Raw genomic sequence first — 10,145 nt, 5'->3', positions numbered from 1 at the left:
AACTGTTATAACTATATCTAACTTGGAAAGGATTGAATTGGGACACGTTTGGTACTGGCTCTCATGTGCTAGCAGCATACCTTGCACTGCTTTTTTTTTTTTTTTTTTTTTTTTTTTTTTTTTTTTTTTTTTTATACATCTTTTCTATTTTCAGTATTTTGTACCCTCACACTTTTATCTTTTATCCTCTCACACGTTATGTCTGCATTCCTTCCTCACTTTTTCATCAAGCAGTCGAATCGCAGCAATATTGTGTATCTGTCTCTGCAAACCAAGTAATATCTTTTTTTTTTTTTTTTTTTTTTTTTTTTTTTTTTTTTTTTTTTTTCTTTTCTTTAAGAGCTCAGTATTGTTCATTCGGAAATGTCATCATCATTGCTCTTTTTTTTTTTTAAATATATATATATATATATATACACATATATACATACATATATACATATATACATACATACATACATACTTTTTTTTTTTTTTTTTTTTGTGTGTGTGGGTGAGTATGTGTGTGTGCGTGCGTGCGTGCGTGCGTGCGTGTGTTTGTTAGCTCACCAGAAAACCTATTAGAAAAAAAAATCTTATACCGTTCACCTAAATCGAACACCAGGAGACCCGAGGGGACCGAAGAAAACCAAGGAAGGTGAAATCCAGCACCGACCAGACACCCCCCACCAGAACTCCTCCCCAGCCCAAGAAACATCCAGACCCCAACAAATCCAAAAAACATAAAGTCAGGGAGGCCTCAAGAGACCAACGGAGAGACCGAGAAAAGGAAGGAAGGACAGACGAAGCCGCGTGAGATCCGAGACACCAGCCTCCACCGATTCAATAACCTGAGGAGGAAACAGATTGTGTCTGAGTTTCGGTAGATGCTGGTGTGGTGGATCTGGCATGCATGAAAATCTCCACCAAAGAGGGGAGCCGTCGACCCCCGCCGGAACAGAGCAAGCGCAACACCTCAGGGCCCCCCAGGCCGCGGCAGCGCCAAAGGACGACCCCCGGGCCCCACCAGGGCCACCGGCCGGAGAGCAAACCCAGGAGCAGGAGCGCCCCCCGCCCCAACACGGCCCGCGCCCCCGGCCCAACGCAGCAGGACGGGGCACTGCAGGCCCACCAGGCACCCCACCGGCCCCCAACCCCCGCCCCCCCACCACCCCCCGCCCCCCATCCACCCCCCGCCACCCACCCCAACCCAGCCCCAGCCGCCCCCATGCCCCCAATCCCCCAGACACCCCCCACCCCCAGCACCCCCCCACCCCGCAACCCCCACCACCGCCCCCCCCCAACAAAGCCGCCCCCCCCCCGACCCCACCCCGACCAACCGGCAGCCCCCCAACCCCCGACCCCCAGCCCCCGGGGACCACCCGCACCCAGGCACCGGCGCCGAAGAGGGGCCGGACAGCGGAGCGGAGAGGGCAGCCGCGCCCACCCCACCCCCCGCCGTGTGGAAGGACGGAACACCGGGGGCAGAAGGGGGAGATGGGGGCACCGGAGGGCGGCCGACACCCCCGAACCCCAGGCCCAGCGGGGGAAGGCCCCGGTCGTCACCCCAGCGTTCTTTGTGAAAATTAACCCCTGTTACTGAGTCCGCCAGCTCGCGGACTGGCGAACTCTACCCCTAAACCGTGAATGTGACCCCACCCAGTGTATATACAAGTGTGTGTGTGTGGTGCATTAAAATTAGGAGCAGGTGAACCGGAGCCGATGGAAATGATATTCCCACGCTCCGATCCACCCGCCACCCAAGCATGTTGCTGAGTGTATGTGGTGCATTAAAAAAAATAGATAGGGCGGGGGGGGGGGGGGGGGGGGGGGTGGCGACACGGACAGGGGACCGCAGCACTGCTCTATACTGCGGCCCCCAACCGATGGCACCCCCACAAGCCCCCAAGCCCCCCCCCCACCCACAAGTTGTGTGGTGTATTAAAATTGGAGGGGAGTTGTAGGGTGAAGACGGTGTTTCCACCCTACCCCACCCCCCAAAGTGTGTTATGTGCCCTATATGTCTATAAAAGTGTATTGTGCAAACCTAGTGTAGTGAGTTAAGAGGTGTGACCAGCGGGGCCCCCCCCAACCGGGCGGGGGCAGGAGGCGCACCGGCCCACCAAGCCCCCACCCACCCCACCAGGACCCCGGCGGGCATATGGGACCCGTCCGGCGGGGCGATAGGGCTCGCCCCCCGGATACTGGGTCCCGCCCGAGGTGTCAGGACGCCCACCGGAGCGGGGCGGGCACGACACCAAACCCCAGCCACCCCCGCCGGCCCCCATAGCACCGAGACCCGGGCCATGGATGGAGCCCCCGGCCCAGGGGAGGGGAAGGAAGGCGTACCGGGGAAGGGGAAGGGAGGAGGGAAGGGGACGACAAGAAGGGCAGGGGGCAGCGGCAGGGACGCAAGGAGAGGGGGAGAGGAGGAGGAAGGGCGACGAGGGAGAGGGGACAGGGAGGCGGAGGACGGGCGGGGAGAGGCGAGGAGGGAGAGGCAGCAAGGGGGAGGAAGGGGGAGGGGAGAGGGAACCACCGGGCACCCCGGCGGCCCACAGGCCCCGAACCGCGTCGCCGGGCCCAGAGCGACGGACCGCGCCGGAACGGCGCCGCCCCCGACACCAGGGAAAGCCCCGCAACGCAGCACCCCCCAAGAGACCCAGGGAACGGCCAAGACGCAGCCGCCACCCAGCAGCCAACAGAGGGGGAGACCCGCCCACTCCCCGCCAGGGGGGACAGCACCCACAGAATTAACCCACTGGCATGCCGTGAATCCGAATATCAACCCCTGGTGCCCATCGGAGGTGAATCCGCTCGATCCCGCTGGCAGCAGCCGGGTTCCTGACTATGGAAACACAACCATTAGTTACAAATTGCCTAATACAGAAACATCAATGCCAGTTATAACGCTGCTGTGGCTCTCGCTAACAGGCAGAATTAAAATCCAAGTTTAGGTTAAAAAATTCTATATACGTAGACCATGTTTCTTTAAATTTTGACATTTGGTTTTTATTTGAGGCAGATATTTTTTCCATTAAAATATGATTTATGAGGAGGTTAGACCATTGGTCGATATTCAAAGTTTGTTTATTTTTCCAGTTAACAAGAATTGTTTTTTTTGCGATAGTAAGGGCTACAAGTATAGATTGAAATTGTTTATGTGGTAAGTCAATTGTTGTTAAGTCACCTAGCAAACACAGGTTTGGAGAGAACGGTATCCTACAGTCCAAGACAGCGGAAAGTTTTTCTAAGACTTTAGTCCAGAAACACATAACCGGAGTACATAACCATAAAGCATGAAAATAAGTGTCTGTAGTGTTTTGTAAACACTGGAGACAAATGTCGGAGTCTGAGAGTCCCATTTTCTTCATCATATATTGAGTAATGTATGTTCTGTGAATAATTTTATATTGGATAAGTTGTAAATTTGTGTGTTTTGTCATTTTAAAAACATTTTCAGAAACTTGAATCCAAAAGACAGATTCCGGAGCTATAGACAAGTCTGTTTCCCATTTTGAGATGGGTAAAGACGTTTTATCAGTATATGAAAGTAACTTATATATTTTTGAGAGTTTTTTTGTTGTTGTTGGAGAAAGCTTGGTAATATCTTTAGCTAAAACAGGCGGTTGGAGCGTACCCTGGAGTGTTGGAATTTGTTTCTTTATCATACTTTTAACTTGCAAATAATGTAAAAAGTTTCCGTTTTTTATTTTATATTTTTGGAGCAAGGATGTATATGATATAAACATATTATCTGAGAAGAGATGGTGGAGATGTGTAATTCCTTTCTGCTCCCACACATTCAAATAAAACGATTGGTTGTTAATTTGAAAGTCGGGGTTATGCCATAGGGGAGAAAGCCCGCTGGGCTCCACTTTGGCTTTTGTCATTTCTAGTGCCTTCCACCAGGCAGTCAGGGTGGCGGAAATCATTGGATTTTTAAAGCAGTTATGGCGCTTAATCGATGTTGTAATAAAGAGTAAATCTAGGAGTCTGAGGTTATTACAATCCTTCTGTTCTAGTTCCAGCCAACAGTTAGTATCTCTATTGGGTTGTGCCCATAAAATAATATATTGTAGCTGGTTGGCTATATAATAGTGCATAAAATTTGGTGCCTCTAGACCTCCTTTGGATTTATTTTTCTGAAGAGTAGATAGACTAATCTTTGCTTTTTTTTTTTTCCAGTAAAATTTTGTAACGGCTGAGTCCAACAACTGGAACCAGTTAGCCGTAGGTTTAAATGGAATCATTGAGAAAAAATAGTTTATTTTGGGTAAAACTTTCATTTTAATAGTGGCTATTCGTCCTATTAGAGAAATAGGAAGATTATTCCAGCGCTCCAAGTCACTATAAATGCTATCCAGAAGTGGAGTGAAATTTAAATGAACTAAATCAGTTAATTTAGGTGAGATTTTTATGCCTAAGTATTTTAAATTACCTATAGGAAATGAGTAGTATGGGTCCTGGCTTGCAGGGTTCCATGAATTTTCTGTAATAGGTAGAAGTGTTGATTTTGTCCAGTTAATAGAATAGTCTGATAACTGTGAGAATTTAGTTATTAAGTTAAATACTTCCCCTAATGAAATAGCAGGCTTTTCTAAATAAAGTAAAATATCATCGGCATATAGATTAATTTTATGTTCTGTTACCCCAGAGTGAATTCCTTGAATCATTCTTTCCTGGCGTATGGCTAATGCAAGCGGTTCAATAAATATTGCAAATAATAAAGGCGACAGTGGGCATCCCTGTCTTGTGCCTCTCTGTAGAGTAAAACTCTTAGATATAATCCCATTAGTAGTAACAGTAGCTTTAGGAGAATCATATAATACTGACACCCAGTGAATAAATGACTTCCCAAAGCCAAATTTATTTAAAACAGCAAAGAGGAAGGACCAGTTAACTTTATCAAAAGCTTTTTCTGCATCCAATGATATAATAACTGCCTTTTTATCATGCCGCTGTGACATACTAATAAGGTTAAAGAGCCTTCTAATATTATTAGTAGAGTGACGCTCTTTAATAAAGCCTGTTTGGTCGCTATGAATGATTGTCGGGATTACTGTTTCTAATCTAGATGTAAAAGCCTTAGTGATAATTTTAATATCAGTGTTAATTAGTGAAATCGGACGGTAACTTGATGGAAGGGTGGGGTCTTTTTCTGGCTTTAATAAAAGTTTAATTGCTGCTGTATTCATGTGTGGGCGTATGTGACCATTAGTTTTAATTTCTGTTACTACTCTTAAGAATAGTGGAGCAAGCATTGACCAGAAGTGCTTTAGAAATATAGCCGGATAACCATCAGGGCCGGGTGCTTTGCCATTTGGCATACTATCTAGAGCACTGTACAACTCGTTTATAGTAAGTGGTGCATCTAACATATCTTTATATTCAGTAGTTACCTGAGGTATACTTAAGCTACTGAGGAATGCCTCAATATGCTCTGGGTTAGGTTTATTAGTTTCTGAGTATAAATTGTGATAATAATTATAAAAAATTTGATTAATTTCTTCTGGTGATTGTGTACATTCACCAGTTGTACCTTTAATAGCCGTTATAAGCGATTTTTCCCGATTACGTTGAAGTTGGTTTGCAAGAAATTTACCTGATTTGTTATTATATTCAAAGTTGTTGTATCTCAATTGTTGTATTATAAACTCTGTCTTTTTAGTTAACATATCGTCTAACTGTATTTTTGTATTTTGTAAGTCAGTCCATATTTGGTTATTTGGGTTTATTGCGTACTCATCCGTCAGTTGTTTAATTTTATCTTCCAAGTCTTTTTCTAATTTTTGATCCTGTTTCTTTTTATAAGATGAATATGATATAATTTTACCTCTAATTACTGCTTTCCCGGTTTCCCAGAGAAGAGCTGGAGATAGGTCTGGAGAGTCATTTATTTCCAAAAAGTCCGCCCATTCTTTTCTTATAATTTTGTCAAATTCTGCGTCGTTTAGTAGTGAGATGTTAAAACGCCATGTAGGTGGTGGTTTAAAGGTATAATCAACTTGTAGGGAAAGGGAGACTGGTGCATGGTCGCTAATAATAATAGGATGTATTTTTGTAACGGTTTTATCAGCAATAGAATTATTTGTAAGAAAAAAATCAATTCTTGAAAAGGACCGGTGCACAGCGGAAAAGAAGGTAAATTCCTTCTTATTTGGGTTTTTAAGTCTCCAGCTGTCGACGAGGCCAAAGTCATCCATATATTCCCCTATTACTTTTGTGGATTGTGATCGCCTTATACATGTTGTTTTATTAGAACGATCTATTAATGGATTTAAGGTTGTGTTAAAGTCTCCTCCAATAATAATAGTAGAGTTCGCTGCTAATTCAAACAGTTTAGAGAAAAATTCATGGAAAAAGGCCGGATCATCATTATTAGGGGCATATAAATTACCGAATGTATATATTTTATTAAATATAGTCACCTGAATAATAATGTATCGGCCCTCTGGGTCTGTTATTGTATTATTTAGAGTAAAGAGTAAATTATTATGTATGAGTATACAGACTCCCCTTTGTCTACTGTTATAAGGGGCAGAGTACGCTTGGCTAAAATTTTTATCAATAAGTAATTTTTCTTCAGATTTTTGTAGGTGGGTTTCTTGTAGGAGGCAAATATCTGCTTTTAATTTTAAGAGATGGTCTAAAGTTTTTATTCTTTTTGCCTGTGAGCGAGCGCCACAAACATTCCAGGAAACCAAAACTAATTTATGCATACAAATAATATAAACACAGTCCTATGTATATATCTGTATAGGCCATTTGCCACCACTGGCATGTTATAGGATAGAATCAAAGTGGTTAGGTGATTTATATAGTTTGTATAAAATATGAGGTAACGTATAAGGCAACATGTAAGGTAATGTGTAAGGTAACGTGTAAGGTAACGTGTAAGGTAACGTGTAAGGTAACGTGTAAGGTAACGTGTAAGGTAACGTGTAAGGTAACGTGTAAGTAAATAAAACCGTGCAAAAACGAGTAGGGCGGTGAAAGTGAGGGAAATTAACAGGGGATTAAACATAACAATACACCAGTAACCCCAGCGAGATTTTTTTTTATTTTATTTTTTATAAATATACTTTAGATATAGTTGTGTATTAATATTATATTTATAATATAGCCTAAACATAATAAGTATTCATGTTTTTGGTTTTATAACCACATATACAGTATATGTATACACCTAGTAATCAAACTAAGTTTAGTTCCACCAATGCTAATTAGAACAGCCAGGGAGTGGAATTGGGGTTCCGGAATAGTTGGCCATCGATATATAACTTATCAACGGCTATCGTAGTCCGCTTACCCTCCTGCCTATTTTGTTTCATTATAGGAAACAGTACCTTTCGCCGCTCATTGATCTCTCTCGGGAATTGATCATTCATTCCAAATGAGGTCCCTTTAAGCTCCCGTCCTTTACTTTTAACAAATAATTTCTGTTTAAAATGTTCAAACTTTGCAATAATAGGACGGGGTTTGTTGCCTCTACGGGCTCCAAGCCGATGTACCCGGTCAAAAGAGATGTTATTTACCGTTTCCTGAGGAATTTTTAATGAATTCGTCATAAATTTTTTTATCTCAACCTCTGGGTTATCAGAGGTATTCTCAGATATACCTGAGAATATTAAATTCTCCCGCATACTGCGGGATTGTACATCTAAAACTGTTTCTTTTAGCGTTTTATTTTCTTTTTTCATAGTTTCCAGCTCGGCTGAAACAGTCGTGAGTGTAGAATGTAACTCGGCATTTTCCTGTTTAAGGACACTTACCTGCTGACTGATAAATTCCATACTTACTTTTAATTCTTTGACGTCCTCGAGGATGAGGCCGAGGACGTCAAGTTTTTTATTTATGGACTCCAGCACACTGACCGAAACGTCCGTAGTGGTGGTGGTTAGGTCGTCCGTGTCCGTCGCTGAATCGTTTTTCCTCTTCTTCGAAGAGGGTTTCTTTGATGGTTTCTCGACGGCAGGATCCTCCATCGCGCAGCTGTAAAAATATCCGTCGATGAAACGTTCAAGGTCCTCCACGTTGGGTGGTATTTCAGATCTGCCGGATGAAAAAGAGAGAAGAGAAAATGCAAGATATATGATGGTTAAATTTGGATTAGTTTAGTATATTAGAGCTAGTTCTATCTTAGCAGCAGGACGCCGCCATGTTAGGGTTTCTGGTCTCGCTGTAGGTCTCGCGATAGTCACAGCATCTCGTGAGCGACCCAGCATCATACCTTGCACTGCTAACACATTTGAGAGATCGATATACTGTCTGGAGTTCTCTTGAAAACGGTGCCAAAAGTGATACCTAGCAGGCCTACATTATCTAACTAACTACACATCAGGTAGCTTGTTTAAAGAAACTCTTTGTTGTTGTTATAAATTAGAATCACTTAATGTACTGATGGTGCACTGCTTGCTAGGTACTGTAGTCCTCGAGTTGTGTTAGAAGCAAGCACCAGTCTAGAGTAACTGGTACATTTCAGAGTTGCATTCAGTGCTGTTTAGAAATGATTTCCAAATGCGCTAGCCAATTAATTGAACTAACTACATTTGGGTTAGCGTTTCAACAAATATACTTTTTGATGAATTATATCTCACTGCTTACATTATCTTGAATGTGGTGTTCTGAAGTTACAGAGCACTTTTGTACCTTTTAAAATTCTTCTAATCCTTAATAATTCTAATGATTTCCACTGTCAAACCATCAATACTAATCTGCCATAAATAAAAACCCTGTGGTTAACTACCAACGATGCACCTGCTGTGTATTCCAGCTGCACAAAATAGAAACCACATAAAGGCCGCAGAGGCTTGATCCCCACAAAATACCACCTCTTTTGATATTACAGGCCCTGCGCAATCACTGACATGCTAATTATACCGTGAACACTGTTTTTCCAAAAACAGGATCGCGTCCATGCCAAGATGCTCAAGGGTGTGTAATATGTATGTTGCTTTGAGGTTTGGTTACGTTCCCCTTTGGAGTTGCGTTTGTCAAAACACGCTCACTTTTGGAAGTGGTGAGCAGAGTTATGCTTGGTTTAGCCATGATCTCCCAGATGCTAAATATTAAAACACACAAAGCTGCCCTGACATTATGAGGATGCATCTGTGATCTGATTTAATTGACCGCTCACGTGTCAACATCCGCCAACTCTTCAATCAAACAAGTGGAAGGCATTAAAGACAATCATTTGAAGGAGATGGAGGCGGAGCCAGAACCGTGCGCTCACATTTCTTTCTCCACTTCGCTCTCTCTGGCCATAAATCTCGTGACACATGATTATGTCAGTCATACTTTTGTCTCTCCTCTGGTTGAGACATGCACAAGCACCTGAGCACGGCACAGTAAATTGCAGAGCACAAAGTTGTCTTTATGTGATTCCAGAGATACTGTGAGGAGCTGCAGGAGCTCATTCATGCACTCTCTTAACAGCACGGTGTTTGAGGCTCGGAGATGGAAGCCAGAGATAGTCGACAATCTGCACTCCCAACAAGAGAGATGCACAAGGCCTTGCGAGGTCTATCTGACTTCCCATGCTCTATCTGATTTTTTGCATGTAAACACAGTGGTCAAATAGCTTCAAGGTATTGTCAGTGGCATTAAGGCACCTACAAAGAGCTCTGTGGGGGGATTGTGTAGGAGCTTTTCATAATGATTTGAAGCAACATACCAGTCCTGTTGTGCAGCCTTTGAAAGCTCTGAAAACAAGCATCATTTCAGAAATGAAATGAGAACTTGGACTGTGTTCAAATCCCCATTTGGTGGCGCATCTTCACACGATATGTTATACTGTTCCCTTTAATTCATTCATTTAGCAGGGTTAAGTAAAGAGGGCCTTCATACCTGCCCCCCTCCGCAGGACGTCACCTGAGCTAAGCTTACAGTAATCCTCCAATGTTTCCGGCGTCATGACACGGGATGTTTAGAATAAAAACACCAAACTCACTACAGACCTCTGCAGATGCTTATAGGCAACATCGCTGACCGTCATCAGACGTCGTAGCAGCCAGACACCCACATTCCTATGCTCAATGGCCAGTTCTTGTTGCCTTCCAAGGATTTAGTGATCCTCTTTCATCGTTGGTTGCTCAAGAAAGGTCGTTTTTGGCTAAACAAATAAATCATCCTGTCTACAAATCTATATCGTCCTGTGGCTTTTC

Source organism: Leptonotus elevatus, chromosome 2 (assembly GCF_054856555.1).
Source record: "Leptonotus elevatus isolate MCC_2025b chromosome 2, RoL_Lele_1.0, whole genome shotgun sequence".
NCBI lineage: Eukaryota > Metazoa > Chordata > Actinopteri > Syngnathiformes > Syngnathidae > Leptonotus > Leptonotus elevatus.
Note: the sequence above shows the minus strand (reverse complement) of the source record.